The following is a 10,982-nucleotide window of genomic DNA, read 5'->3' on the forward strand; positions in this document are numbered from 1 at the left end:
TACCTATCAAATTTAACTTGATATTATCGAAAAAATGTGTTCGGTATATTGTCGGTTTAAACGAGACACACACACACACACACACACACACACACACACACACACACACACACACACACACACACACATACTTAGTATATATATTTCATGAGAACAAATGCAAAGAAAATAACGAACACAAACAACATGAATCAAATTTGTATTGATCAAAAATGTCATTTGCACAATTTCTTTTAATGTTATCGATTGAAATAAAACAGTCAACGATAATCGCTTTGAAACCAAGTGGTAACTAACTAAATAAGCAAATAAAGCGTTTATATTGGTACAAATCCTTGTTGAGGACGAGTGAAACTCAAATTAAAATTATTTACAATGAATGCCTTGAGAGTATGGTGCATATTTCATGTGCCCATTTGATTTAAACCGCATGTATACTAAGAAATTATCTATCTATATAGGTAGTGATGTGTGTGGATGAGTGATGTGACCCATAAAATACAAACAACTCTATTTCAAAATACTGAATTAGACGTGGAGATTGACCTCCTTTGAGGTTTACATTTTCAGTGGCCACTGTTTATCGTGCCGGTTTTAAGACCGTATCCCTATTGCAATACAGTCAACAAACAGTATGGATGAAAAAAGCATAAGAAGTTACATTTTCCATGATATGTCCCCACCAAACTCAATAAGAAATGATAGCCTAAACAACCGCATTGGTACAAGTCTTCATAATATGAACTGGGTGCAAGAAGAGTTAACATTTACACAGGCTGTGGAACAAAAATGGGATAGGCTTTTCAGTTATTTGACACCTTCCTTGCGGTTTGCACAAATTACTTTTCGTTCAAAGCTGCAGGTTTTATAGGACCATTGCTGCTTTCCTTACCGGGTTTAAAACAGTGGTTAACAAAAGCACGGAGGCTTTGGCCACAGCGTTATTTATAGTCACAGATTGTCTAGCTCTCTTGTTTAGCTCTTGAAGGCAAATGTTGGGTTCGCCTCATAAAGTTTCCCAAATGCGTCCAATTCCTAAACGGTAAAGGGCCATGCAATTCCGCATCTGCACCCAATTATGCGAGTTGGAGTACTGCTAAATAACTGCCTTGACTTTCCTTCGGGACAACGCTGTAGGCTAACCAGCCTCTAGTGTTACATTTTAAGCATCTTACCTTGCACGAATGCCTTACTGTTGTCCATCATAAATGACACACACACACACACACACACACACACACGTTTTCCAGGAGTGCTGCTGAAATTACTTTACTAAACATTGTTTTGGATTCTTGTACTCTCCAAAAGAAGCCATAACGCACCAAAACCAATGTCACCATCTAAAGATTACGCATTGAAATCCGCTCTTTGCAATGTATACACACTTTGCAAACAAAGCACTGTTTTAAAAAGACAGCATTAAATATAGGCTGCATTGATGACATATGCATTAAAATAACTCTGGTTTACGAATTATTAGACGCAAAGAGCGCAAAATCTAACAATAAGGCTGCAGACATTAACACATTAGAAAGTTGGTATAATATAAACATTTGCTCCAACACTCACCTTATTGTTTTTTTTTTTTTTTGCTGACAGTTATTTAATGTCTTCCCTTATTCCCTCAATTTAAACACAAGTCCTTTCACGAAAAAGTCGTTACCATGGATGAAAGTTAATTTTAAAAGGCGCATAGAGGACTGCAGGATGCATGAATGGGAATGCCAATGTGATGCAGGAGCCTTAAGCCAATGAGAAAGGAGGGACAAGCCTCCCCGAGCATCCACAGGCGAGGAGGGAGTCCGAACTGCAGCTCCATTGAACCGTGAAACAGGGGAAATTTGGCATAAATGGGAACAGCACCATAAAAACAAAAACCGTGAGGTGCTTTTTTATATTGGAAAACAACTGACCTCTCCCCTAATGCCCGTCATATAGCCACTTTAAACAAGTCACAAAAGAGAAGGGGTTCAAGGGCTGGCGGAGGGAGGTTCAGCCACAAATGTAATGCGCGTAAAAACACCTGCTGTTTAATTGCGCATCCTTACACTGAGTGAGAATATACAGGGCAAATATTGATTATAGCACAGCGGTGCGTCTTTCTTATTGTCTGCTTTACACTCCTATACAGTACAATGCTCTAAACTTTAATCGAAGAAAAGTAAAGTGTATTTACTCACACCCCCTCTTAGAGTAACATGCATGGGTATTAAACATGTTGGAATCTATACCAAACAACGATATGCAACACGTTTTTATTATTACATTTGTATTACATTTGCAGAAATACAATAACATTAATAAACACATTCAGTCCAGTTTATACACAAACCATATATATATATATATATATATATATATATATATATATATATATATATATATATACTATAGTAAATATAAAATCATCTATATTAGTTTTAGTGAGATAATTTGATGTCGTGCACCAAATGTTTTTATAATTCTCAAGTTTATAATTGAAGGAGAAATCTATTTTTTCTAGATGTATACTCCAATAACAGATTTCTCCAGTCTGTCCATGAAAGAAGAAAGATAACCCTTTTAGCAACCAAAAAAGAGGAACGAACATTTTTTCTATTGTAAGTAACGAGGTGTCTCCAAGAATTACAGTTTTATAGCTGCAAATGGGATTTTAAACCCAGTATTTGTATGGAATAAACGATATACAACAATTAAGCGTGTGTGTGTGCGCACGCGTTTGAAAAGGGGTGTGTAAACGTCTCGGTCTTCAGTTTTAAATGGGATTTTATTTTGGTAGTGTTAAAAAGAGGAACATGTATATTGGACTCCGGTATATACTCTCCTCTATCTTTTTAATCACTTCACTTCTCCTATCTTCCATCAGCAGCTGGCCAAGTGTCCAGATGTTTGTGCAGTCCACTCCCGACCTCCTGTCCAGGGCTGCCCGACACCGCAGTGAGTGCGCACAGCGGGTCTGTGTAGGTAGCCAACATATTTCCAGAGTGCACACTGATGGGTTGCTTTTATGGTCTTTGACTTTCCTGTCTTCCTCTCTCTATTTGTCTTTCAATTCCTCCCCAAATCAGATAACGCATTTGCTTGTAGGTTTCACGACGCAGTGCCTGTATTAAACCCCCCCACCCCCCAGCACAAGCCGGTTCCGTGGCGCTGTCCCAGCTAACACTGTAGCAGCCTGATATTGTGAGCCGGGGTGCCAGAGACACGCGTCTCCAGTGAGCGTGTCTTTCCTGTCCCATTGACCCCACTCAGTTCACTGACTCTATTTCCTACACAGGACCCGTATCCCCCCACAGACCCCGCTGCCCGCCCTCTGAAGCCTCTGCATGAAGCTAGTCAGCAGTCTGTGAATGAGGGACTCCAGCCTCTCACGAAGCAAACTTTTCCTCACTTCCTTGGGTCCTAAGTGTTTCCTCACTTCCTTGGGTCTGTCCTATCTGTGTTTTACAAGTGAATCCAAATGGTTATCGGTCTATCTGAGGCGATATCTTTTCCAGCATATCAGGAGCCCAACATTTCAGAGGAAACGTGACGGTCCCCCGTAGGTATCCAGTTTCTGAAAGAGGCCATTGTCCTAGAATATGTTGAAAAAGCATGGACATAAAAATAAATGCCCACCTTTGCATAACGTATATGTTTCATTACACACAGGAAATTCGCGAATTAGGGGTGGCAAATTAAATATGTACATTTCTGGAAATAAAATACACTAATAAATGGCTAATAAACGAATAATTAAATTTGTTATTATTATTTATTAGATAAAATTCAGATTAGGCTAAAAGAAAAACAAATCCCCTTGTACCCTGTCAATATTTAAAAAGGTTATCCTAATAATAATAATAATAATAATAATAATAATAATAATAATAATAATAATAATAATAATAATAATAATTGAATAGGTTACTACTTATTTTTTAAAAAAGTAAAGTAAAACTGTATAAACGTCAATATGAGAAATCGGAAGCTTTTTCATAAAATATCATATAAATAAATGCTGCTATTTTTAAATAAGCTGTTTTAGTAAGAGCATCATTCAGATGATCCGTTTTCACTAGATTAGAACAGCCATAATGGTTGCATATATACATACATTACATACATACATAACATACATACATGCATACATACTATACATACATTACATACATACATTACGTTCATAAATGGGTTATGGGTGTATCTAGAAAAAATGTACATAAACATAATATTTTTTTTAAAGTTTAGGAAAATGGTGCTCAGGTCAGTCAGTCCCACTGGTTCTCATGGGAGGTTCCTTCAATGTAAGCAGCATTCCTGAGCCCTCCAGTGAAACCCCCAAACTGTGGCCAAAATCGTTGGTTTCATGAAGTGCAATAACTTCCACTGTGATTTTGAACTCAAACTTTAAAACTCAACAGAACAACATCAAGCGATCTAATATGGTCCCCACCACTGATTGACTATATATGAAATAAAAAGTGAAAATGCGTATTATTTTGTGTGATTAACTATCCACATAAAAACCTCTCCCACAGGATACACAACCTGGTAAATTAATGCTCTGTCCTTGGCCCTGTTTCACGTCTAATGAGGAAACCATTATTGGTGGAAAAGTAAAAAAAAACATATTTTAACATCTGTGGAGCTGGGTGTGATGAAGGTAGATTTTGAAACATTATTTAGTATCTACAGCGATCAATTAAATCACAGAGGAGCACTTTCTTAAATAATCCAACCCAGGCTTTGGTTGGAAGGGATATTTTTTTAACATTGTGTCCTAGTTAGTGACTGTCATTTGACAAGAGCAAAAAAATATACACTATCATAAATAATCTGAGAAACAAGACATGGAAAAGAGGGGAGAAGTCATAGGGGAACCCATAAACAATATTCCTCTTAAATGGTCTACCATTTGGTTATGTATAGGCCACGGCTCTGTCTGCATATATTCAGCGTGGTCTGTGTTCCCTTTTCTGAGTTTCCATTTCAATTAAAGTGTTAATAATGCGTGTTTTGTGCTCTCTGGTGGGATTCTGGAAAAATCTGAAAAATCCTTCTATTTAGAATTTCAGGGAGATGCAGACAAACTGTGATTACATCGACTCAAGTAATGAATCCCCAAAGTCCGAAGTGTAATTGGTTATTTATTTAGTTAAAAGAACTACCAAGAGAGATGTTTTTCAAGATGAAGATATCTCATTTGTAAGAGTTTCCTAGGGGACGGAAACTCGGCATGCATCGCATCAGCTAGAATGATTACTTTCCACGCAAACACAGGGCAGAGACGCAAATGCACACAGACCCACCCGCAGAATACCCACTGTGATACAGACAGGTCTCCCAGTTTGCTCTGTGTTTCCTCAAAGTGAACAACACATACAGAAACAATAGTGGTCTACTGGCTAGTGTAGGTTACATACAAACAACAACAAATCACACACACACTAACAAAAGACGAAGGCAATAAAACATAATTAGAGACAGTCCGCATTTGCTAAAATGACAAGAAACATGTAGCTGGTGTTTGTCATATCCTGCAATGAAGGGAGTTCAACGGATGGACCATAGCCACTCTATGAAGTGAAATGGAGAATGAAACAACACTTTAGGAATACAAAATGTCACTGTAGGCCTATGTATCCCAATGTGTGCCTGGCTGTAGCTAATTAATCAATCGATGTGATGAAAATGCAACATTAACACTTGTGCCAGAGGATTGTGTCCAACCAGTCAAATAAATACAACTCAGAGAGGGTGATAAAAAAAAACACATTACCATGATGCAATAAAAACCACAAAAAGATCTATAAAAAGGTGTGATCCTATTAAAGGGAAGATGTGTTTTTATTTATTATGATTGTTAGTTTTAACAACACTAGGTTCGATAAGACCTCACGAATCTTCTCATCGGAGGTCTGGGCTCCCCCTCAGAAGGAGGCTGAAAGTGAACTGGGGTTTAGTGGTCCACCGCACCAAACAGCTATGTGCTCTGGCACAGCTGGGCACCTCTGGAACAAGGCCTGAGACACCGGGCCAGGGATTAATGGGCAGGAGGCTGGGCGGCTGTCTGTGTGGTCCTCGGTGCTGCGTGATATTGCGAGCAACCAAACACTGCAGATGCCTGTCTTATAACGTGAGGGAAAGGGGGCGTCTTTTCCCACTGCAGTCCAAGTTGATGAGGACTAAATAATAACTTCTATATCTACTTGAATAAATATAATTCTACCCTAGTATTTACCAGCACAATAAAAAATAAATAATAGTAACACACACACACACACACACACACAAAGCAAGTGGTTTTACTTTCTCAAAAAGGGGTTCTTCAAAACCTCAAAGGGGAAAGTTATTTAAAGAACTACATACAACCCAGGCCTATAAATCAAATAAACTATTCATTAGAAAAAAAAGTAATAAAATAAGTCTGCTACTGCTTTTTCTCTCTTTTTCCTTCCTAATAAAAAAATCGTTATACACTGGAAGACAATACGGCTCTTGGTTACTGTGCCCCTCATTCGGAGGCATTTTCTCTTAGGCCCCCCGTCCCCCCGACACGTCTGACAGGCTGAACTCTATGTGGGCTGCTCAGCAGACGACAAAATTCATTCATCGGTACGTTCAGACGGTCAAATCTGGTTTTAATAAAAAGAACAGCCATTGATCCCCCTTTCCAATGGTCTGTAATATAGTTTGAGTTCACTAGGGGGCTCTCTGCCATAGGCTGGTGCTCCCCTTGCCGTGAACAAAGAGCAGCTTCTCGCTTCTGTCATCAAGCAACTTCAGTCTGAAAAGGAGCACTTGTGTTTTCTTGACAAACGAGTCGGGATCTTTGCCACAGCTTGATGGCAACTTTCTTTCATTATCTGGAGTTGTTCAAGATGGTTGTCAGTCTCGTCTATTACTCTCTTAACCGCTCTCAATAGTCTTACACTGTTTAATCTGAAGTATTTCTGATTTACAGGTTTGTAGGTGTAGCCTTCAGTGCCCTCCCTGTGTGAAATCAGTCAATTCTGCCGATGGAATTGGCAATTAGGAACCGGGAACTGGGTCTCTGCTGTGTTTTTGGGATTATGTGGTTTCTGACAGTGTCCAGTATCTCTTTGGGGGAAGCAACAGAAAGGAATTATAACTTTCATAACTTGTTTTCTGCAAGTTTCAGTTGTTTGGTTTGAATTTCAAGGCTTTATTAGTGAATAAAACTGTGCACGTCTACGATTATTGTTTTCATTGGATAAAAGCATGCATGGTTTAACATGAGATGTGCAAAAATGAACTAGGATTTGGCATCTTAATCTTGGGTTTGAAACCCTTTCTCATCGTACTATAGTATTATCATTTATCAGCTGCAGTTTAACTACACCTCAGCCATGCTTTACTTACCAGTGCAATCTGAGCTTCTCCTTTTGGATCAGATTAAAGTTTATACCCATTTTTAACATGCAACCAATTAAACCAATTAAACTATAAATAGAAACTATAATACTAAATAAAAAGGCCTGGATTTCTTGCAGAGACGAGCCGTAGGATTGGCAAGACTAAACTGAACTGAAGTTACACTGCATGTTTCTCAGGTTAGTGTGCTTTGCTAGCTGCACAATGATTCATTTTATTTTTATTTTTGTGTGTCTGCGACCTCCTGCCTTGGAAAAAATAAAAATAAGACAACAATAGCAGGGGAAACCGATTAGTGAGTGATGGGAATGGGAAGGCGTAGAGACAGAAGGGGCTGGGTCGCTGCTTTTCCAAACACCAGACCGAAATAAAAATAGATTGACTCAACAAGATGCAGTCTTTAAAAAGACCAGCGACAACATCCTACTTTAAATAGGAGCGCAGGAGCGAGTCAGTCTGGGTTGTGCTCGTGTGTGACTGTGAGGGCACTGCCCTGCACCACTCCACAAAACCATCCTCGTCTTTTAGAGTGGCAACACCTTACTGATGATCTGCATGCCAGGCGGTGAAATACAAACACAACATTTGCACCTGACCTTCAAAAACAAAAAAACTTTGATACGAGGAAACAACACTCAACATCTTGCAGATTGATAACCCATCTTGACATGTTTAGGTGACATTTCACAACGCTGAAGTGATGGCGATGTTGAGGTTACTGTGAAGACTAGAGACTTTTCACACCTAGGCTTCTGTTGGGTGCTTGGTCACATTGCCCGTGAGATGTAAGGCATGGTAGGAAATTGCGAAATAAAGTCAAGTTAATTGTCAGCTTGGCTAACTGCTCACCATCGTAACTTGGTATGCCCAAATGCATGCATTGTATAAAAGAAATGCAAATGCAGATTCGAGTAAAGTCTTGGAAACACGAGAGGAGAATTGTGAACAAAGCAACTCATAAGAAGAGCACACACTTTTATTGGTGCTGGCAAGTATGTTCCTGCAGTTACGTGCTTAACAGATCAGAGCACTTCAGAAACATGTCCACTTTCTGTTGATAGAGGGCACAGTTGAGCTAAGAAAGCAGCTGCTGACAAAACTGCGAACATACGAATAATAAAAGCAATCTGTAGCATGGGTAGTCATGACAAGGTTTGGAGAAAAAAGGTTTTCTGACATGGTGATACTGTATCCATAAAACAGGGAAAAGAGGTCAACAAAGTGTAGTAGCACACAGTACTCACTTCCCGTGCCAGTGCTTTTGTTTGGACAAATCATTATTTATAGTTTCTTTATTAAAGTATATCTCGGACGATAAATAATAGTATTTTATTAAACATGTTTTATGACCTCGTTGCATGTGTCAGGACATGCAGCGCATTCTCTCCTTGATAAAACTGTCTGTCACAATTTATTACTATTTGTTTGTGAAATACTACAGAACAGGCCCAGTGACATGGGAGTAACATCTGTACATTTTATGAACACATTACACTGAATCATTCTTTACATAGTTATTAATGGACTTCATGTAAACAGACTATATTTTGCAAAGAATTGTGTTGTTTGAATTCTATACTTGGATATTGTACCCTTGTGGCTTTAAAGGATATACTGGGTAAAGAACAGCCATATAATATGTGTATTTAACAGCATAAAAACAGTCACTAGATTATTTATAATATTGTGTCATACTACCTTTACTGCCTCCAGTTCTATTTCTATACACGCATATACTTTTAACAGTTTGAATCACACTCCACCCAGCCTGTTCATGCAGTGCTGTTTTTAACTTTATTGAATAAAGTCTGCAGCTGTTTGTGGTGTTTTCTGGGATAGACTGATATGGTCAATTAATGTGCTTGATATTAAGTATCGAGAGATCTATCTCCAGCATAGAAAACATCTTGCAACCCAGTTCCCAGTTTACAGCTGCCAGTCCTACAGTATTAACATGTTTTTATATTGAACTTATATTGAACAAAACAAAGGAAACTTAAAAAATGTGTCACCGCTCCAAAGTAGTTAATGGCAATAATTAAATAAAATGCCGTGCAGGGATTCGAGAAGCACTGCAGTATGCTCCCTATTTTGCCATGTGCGTTAGCTAAACCAGGGTCCGAACAATGGGAAGAGACGGGTGCCAAAGAATATAACACTCTACTGCAAAACTGTGGGCTGCATTCATTAATTGTTTCCCACCAGGCAAAGCTTACACCTGTTTTGCTTCCCTAATAAAAATGGAAATAACACAATGAAGTTGTAAAGTGTCACGTAAACCTTTTTTGGGAGGCAAATTTAAGAGTCCCTGATGGCTGTGTTGTTAGCGTGCTTGTTTCGGATTGTGCAACACTGGGAACTTCCTCGATGAAGAAACAATTAAAGATAAAGGTGTGGGGGGAGAGAATAAAATAAGAAAAGCTCTCAGATATTAGAATCCTCCACTAATGAATGACACCAGCTCTCCAGTGTGCTTTGTGCTGACGCCGGGCTGCCATAGAGTAGCGGCCATAGCTGCTGAGACGGCTGCCGTCGAGGAGGGGCTCAGGCCAGCAGATTGATGAGGGGCCAGATTAAACAAGGGCTGGGAACAAAATGCGCTGACACGCTGCTGATAAGACATTTCAGAGTTTTTATTAAGCAGGAGAGTGAGAGAGTGGGGGGGAAGAGGGAGAGAAAGAGAAAGGGGGGACAAGGAGAGGGAGGGAGGGAGAGACCGAAAGACATGGTTGTAGTCTGCAGTCTGTTTCCTCAGAAAATCACCACACAGGATAGAGTTTACATCCTAAAAACGTCAAAGCGCTGCTAAAAATATCCCAGGAGCTACACAGTGGGGGGGGGGGGGGAGGGGATCTGGGGGTGGAGGAAGAAAGGCGGGTGGGGGGGCCGGGGAAAGGATTGCTATTTATGCAGACATGATCTGACCCCCTAGCAGCACAAAACTCTGCAGAAACAGGGAAAAGCACAAGCTATTGAGCTATTAATTACAGGACTCGCTCTGTAAACATTTCTCTGAGCAGGGCTTTATGGGTTTATGGGCTTCTCCTGTTCTCAGACAGATTTTTTTTCCTCTTCAAGAGTGAAGTTTGGGAAACCAGCACACCCAGAGTATGGGCAGTCCATGGTTCAGCACCCAGAAACCAAATGCATGCCCTAAAGACGGAGATATTTTTCAAACTGGAGAATACCCCTGCCTAGAATAAAGCAGGCCCATCTTACTTTTGCGTTTCACCCATCAGCTCTTCTCTTTTTGTTTCACCTCACTGTTTACTTATATCCAAGCGTCACATTGCACCACACAGTGGGATTTCCCCAGCGCTGACTGGGGCCAGGCGCTGTCAAGGGGTGTTTGGTGAACAATGTCAAGGTTGACTGGGCTCAGTATTGACCAGGATTTCCTCGGCTTGCCAAAAAGGAACCAAACTCAATAGGTGCAATTATGCAGTACCAAAGAAAACGGACTTAACTATAGGGTTAATTTAGATACTTTCTCTACAGTTTCTTTGGTAAACACGAGCGCTAACAGCTGACCCTGCTCTCACTTTACATTTCCCTTTGTCCCACACAGTTTTATTTTTGTATATCATTAATGAGAACTCGTTATA

The 10,982-nt window shown here is 39.7% G+C and overlaps 1 protein-coding gene across 2 annotated transcripts in view; it reads right to left on the bottom strand.

Moving 5' to 3' along the window:
- fli1 (Fli-1 proto-oncogene, ETS transcription factor) overlaps window positions 1-1,773 on the bottom strand; it is a 33,184-nt gene extending 31,411 nt beyond the window's left edge. Inside the window, exon 1 of one of the 2 annotated variants that reach the window (XM_066709714.1) lies at window positions 1,570-1,773. The gene's annotated coding sequence lies outside the window, so the exon portion shown is untranslated. The remainder of the gene's footprint in view (window positions 1-1,569) is intronic. The other variant, XM_066709723.1, reaches the window with a different exon arrangement.
- Between the last annotated feature and the right edge of the window lie 9,209 nt (window positions 1,774-10,982).

Source organism: Amia ocellicauda, chromosome 1, assembly GCF_036373705.1.
Source record: "Amia ocellicauda isolate fAmiCal2 chromosome 1, fAmiCal2.hap1, whole genome shotgun sequence".
Lineage (NCBI taxonomy): Eukaryota > Metazoa > Chordata > Actinopteri > Amiiformes > Amiidae > Amia > Amia ocellicauda.